We start from the raw sequence: 5,523 nt of genomic DNA on the forward strand, positions 1-5,523 counted from the left end.
ATCGAACTCCGAAAGGACGAAAAGCAAAGTCGACCGCGGCGGAATTTGAACTCAGAACGCTAAGTTGACAAATGCTGCGAAGTGTTTTTCCCCGACGCGCTAACAATTTCGTCTGCTCATCATCCTAAGTTTAAAGAGTACTACATTAAATAGAAGTTCTCTCTCACTTTCTTTCTTTCTTTCTTTCTTTCTATCTTTCTTTCTTTCTTTCTTTCTTTCTTTCTTTTTTATGAGGTCTGAACTTGTTTCAGTCTTTGGACTGCGGCCACGCTGGGGCATCGCAATCATGAGGTGTTAGTGTATTATACCAACTTCAGTAATTTATCTGATTCTCATTTCATCAACAGCTGTTCAGAAATCTATCTATCTCTCTCTCTCTCTCTCTCTCTATCTATCTATCTATCTATCTATCTATCTATCTATCTATCTATCTATCTATCTGTCCGTTCGTCCGTCTGTCTTCATTTAAAAAAAACGTGTTATAAAAAAAAAAAAACTGGCACTCATATATGAGTTAATAGAATGGGCATATTATTACAATAATTCCTCTCCATATCGCGGTTCACCTATCGTGGTTTATTATTTAAGCTTACGTCGATTCCTCTGTGGTGTTGTTTTCCATTTATAATAAAATAAATATATAGAAATTATAAAAATAACAAAAAAGAAAAAAAATACAGGACAGTACTGTTTCTACTTCGAGGATTTTCATTTATCGCGGGGGGTTCTGGAACGTAACATCTGCGATATTCGAGGGATTACTGTATTAACAAAATACAATATTATATTTTCACATCAACTAGCCACTTTTCCAATCATTTTCATTCAGGAGTTGAAGTAACACCGGCAATCAGGCCTGAGTCTGAAACAGAGACAACTAGTTAACATTGACGTTACTAGTTGTCCGTTATCCTGACAACTAGGATAGCTGTAAATTATTTAAAAAAGGTTTCGTAATATCAATACCCGACTTGGACGCAACACTTGAAATTTCTGGTGGAAGGAAATAAAATTACGCTATTGTGCAGTATTCATGTCAGAGCCTAGTTACGTATGTGAAGTGAGTCGGCTTCAACCGAAAATCGAAACCAGTATGCAGGGATTTGGAAGCTTAGTAATTTACCTTTACCTCTGTAGCAATTGTCACAGAGTATCTAAACCAAATTTACAATTATGACTGATTTGTTGGCAATTAGTTGTACTCACAAATATTCCACGGAATTAAACCAAAATCTAATTAGATTGACGTTAGCTGAATGATAATAAGAACGAAAACATCGGCAACAGTAACAGCAATAGTGGTAGTGGTAGTAATCATCATAATAATAATGCTGTTTTACTGGTTAACGTAATTAGAATAATAGATTAATAGCTATCTAGTTAATCGACGGTTTGGAAGGAAGAGCTAGTGACAAAGGATTTTGTTTTACGAGTTGGTGAATAGATATTGACAAAGCATTTACTAGTTATACAAATAAGAAATTAAAACAATAGGAGAGAAATATATATATATTTATAGATAGACAGATAGTTGGGTACAGATATATATATAGTTAGATAGATATAGAAGGGGAGGCGGGGTGAGAAATCAAAATTGCAAATAAAGTGATGTGTATACCTTTAAGCTTGGCTGGTGTTTGCAAATCTTTATTAATGTCGGTTGGGTGAACAGGATACGCCAGCAGCCGATACAAGTTTGTCAAAGCTGACTGATAACTAGAAGAAGCATTACACAAACGATGTTTCTAACACATGACTGCAGATTGAGAAGAAGCTAATCAGTGGGTTCGTTTTCTCCCAGTTTCTGCGTTCAGGGAACGTCTCTTGTGAAAGAAAGTAGAAATTATGCGATTCCCGTAGACTGGAAGGCATAGGGTCTTGTCTCGATGTCTGAAAATAAAGAAAGCGTGTGAGAAAAAGAAAGAAAGATAATATATAAAGAGAGAGATAAGGGAAGAAAATGGAATGAACAGGGATGGGTAAGGAGATAGGAAATGGGGAACTTGTTTGGTGAATTCTTTCCCGAGTGGCTGGTGAATATATCGTGAAAGTGCAAGCCTAAAGGACACGTTTTTGTGATTTCGATTCTTTATCTGGCTTTTCTATAGAAAGTAATTATGGAAGATGTCGGCCAAGAGGAAGAAATGAAAACCAGCATTATGTATTGGAATGGAACTAGCAATAAATAAGATGTATCTAGAAGAGAAGACCCATTTCAGATATAGATTTCATTCAATGAGTTCTTGGTGCTGAATAAATATGAAGAGAAATCGTTTAATATTAAAGATATTTTAAAAATCCTATTAATATTTCCGAAGAAAATTTTTATGAATAAATTCACAACTTTGACAGAATTATCATCGATATTAGTCATTTTGAAAATTTTGATAAAAACAATTTTACAGATACTAAGATAATTTATATAAAAAGTAACAAAAAACAAACAAACAAACAAAAAAAACCCCAGAAAACAAACAAGCAAATAAAAAAGTAGAAGAATGGATATACAAAATAGATTTGGGCAATATGAATTTGATAATAAAAGAAATGCAATTTGTTTTAATATTTAAAGTGTATGACAAGATTTTCTTCTTTTCTTGACAATGGATTAGGAAGGGGACTATTTTTGTGGAATTCAGCTTACAAGATTTTGCATGTTCCTTCCCGCTCCCTCTTAGCTTTGCCCATTGGCTTCTTCATACGAACAAGTTAGCCTCATTGTCACTGCAATGTTGTTTTCCTAATTGCTAACACCATTAAGCTTACAATGCTCTCTTCTCTTCGATCCACCTTCCTACCTTAAAGCTACCCAAACTGCTTTTTCTTGAGCTCGGTTCTTGCTTAATTTCAGCGGACCGGCGATGAAACCCCGATTACTGGAGTTACTAATTAATAAAAACGAATTTATATCTCAGTCATGATAGAATGATGATGTTGGCTGGCGGACATATTGAATGATTCCATTAAATCAGTATATAGATCATCTTGCCAACAGTATAGTTGTCATTAGCTTTACTCATTCCAATTATCTCCAACGTGAGACATCAACGAAGGTTATTTTCCTTGCAGAAGTGAAAAGGATACATATGGAACTGTTGAGAAATTTTGGAAAAACTAAAGGAAACAAAGAATTATTTACAAGCAGCAAATATGAAACTTATACCCTGTATAAGGTTATAAACTAATTAGAAAAAATAGGTGAAGAAGATGCACGTCAACATCACATCATTCATTGCCAAAGGTCATCGATATAATTTATTAGTAACAAGACACATATTTTCTCGTTCCTTTTAAAAGGCGTGCAAACATATCTTAGTAAACTTGAGCTGAAGATATCCTGTACATTTTCCTTCGGCAAAGTTTTATAAGGATGTCACTGACTCAACGTTACTGAACTTAAATGATATATTAAATTTGCAGTTGAATATCTGGCTTGCTTTAGGTTTATTTTAATCTATTTTTTTTTGTTTCTTTTCATAAATGAAATCAAGATCGATGAAATTACGGCGGATGATTTTTGCATTAATTATTCAGCGCTGGAAATTTGCTCGTTTTAGTTATGGCAATAACAATTTCTTACTTAGCCATAAAATAATATACATACAGTTAGAAGTAATAGAAATAGAGAAAGTGTGACGATTTTTATGCCATTTCGAAAAATACGAATAGTGTAAATGAATTAGCTTTAAATGAACTGAAATCAGTTCACGAACTCAAGACAACAGAAAGTTGTCTATTATTATACAATGCAGCGAAGGCGGCGAGCTAGTACAATCGTTAGCACACGGGGCAAACTGCTTAGTGGCATTTCACCTGTCGCTACGCTCTGGTCGATAAATTAAGTACCAGTCAAGTACTGGGGTCGATGTAATCGACTTACCCTTCCCTCCAAAATTTCAGGCCTTGTGCCTACAGTAGAAAGGATTGTTATACAATGCAGCGTTCGCCTCAAAATCATAGAAAGGAACAAAATTTCTGATATACAGAAAAGGAAAAGTAATATCATGTGTTGTGCATGTTTTTCAAAGGGTGTTAGCTTCGTAGATATGATAGCTACTACTTGAACGGGAATAGAAAATAGTTCGTGGATTTATCTTGTCATAGGAGATTTCTTCTCCTCGAACTCGCTTAGTAATAAATACTAGCAAACTGGAGAAACAATCACAGGACTGACTTGTTTCTTGCAAGATACTGCGTGAACCACAACAAATGATAACTAATCAACGACCTTTATGCATCCTCTCAAATATATATAATATGAAATCTCGTTTAACTTCAATCCTTAGTTACGAGTGTGAGTCAAAAAGTAATGCCGTTTTGTTTAGGACAGGTATAATTACCAACACAGGAACATGTATCATACATCAAAATGAAGCTGGTCTTCTGTGGACCACACCCCTACTTCTCAATATTGTTACCGTTTCTCTCAATAGTAATGTTCCACCTTCGAATGAGAGCATGTATCCCTGCCCCGTAAAATTCTGTTGACTGTTCTTTGAACCATTTCTTCACTACAGTTTTCACTTCCTCGTCACTGGACTATCATCTCTTCGGCCCCATGAAAGAGGGTTTGAGAGGCAAACATCATTCCAGTGACGAGGAAATGAAAACTGTAGTGAAGAAGTGGCTCAAAGAACAGTCAACAGAATTTTACAGGGCAGAGATACATTCTCTCATTCGAAGGTGGAACATTGCTATTGGGAGAAACGGTGACTATGTTGAGATAGGGATGTGATCCACAGAGGACCAACTTCATTTTGATGTATGATACATGTTCCTGTGTTGATAATTATACCTGTCCTAAACAAAACGGCATTACTTTTTGACTCACCCTCGTATTTCAAAACCATTCAAACCTAAACAATGAAATACATAATCACGTAACTAACATACACTCCTTAAAATTACTGTTATTGAGCCAACATTCGAAATTCTATTCTTTTTTCTATTATCTTAACACAATTTATTGTTACATCATTATCAGGTCCGTAAGGGTGGTACAGATGGTAACGTGCTGCGCAGTAATTAATTTCGCTGGTTAATGACTTAGTCCATGGAAATTTACCCAAGTGTTGGCTAATGGGAAATATTTGCTCTGTTCTTTTCTTGTCTACTCTTGGCACAAGGCCCGAAATTTTGGGGGAGGGGGCCAGTCGATTAGATCGACCTCAGTACGTAACTGGTACTTATTTTATCGACCTCGGAAGGATGAAAAGCAAAGTCGACTTCACGGAATAGTTATTTGTATTATATTGATTTCAAATTTTGGCATAATACCAGCACTTTCAGGGTGGGGATGAGTCGATTACCTCGACTCCAGCATTCAACTGGTACTTATTTTATAGACCTCGGAAGGATGAAAGGCCAAGTCGAGCCCGGAAGATTTATTTGTACAATATTACTGGTACTTCTAAAGCGGTGAGTTGGCAGACTCGTTAGCAAACCGGGAAAAATGCGAGGTCGACTTTGCCTTTCATCCTTTCGTGTTGATAAAATATGTCCACGGGCATATGACGTAGTGGT

This window comes from Octopus bimaculoides, chromosome 7, assembly GCF_001194135.2.
Source record: "Octopus bimaculoides isolate UCB-OBI-ISO-001 chromosome 7, ASM119413v2, whole genome shotgun sequence".
Taxonomy (NCBI): domain Eukaryota; kingdom Metazoa; phylum Mollusca; class Cephalopoda; order Octopoda; family Octopodidae; genus Octopus; species Octopus bimaculoides.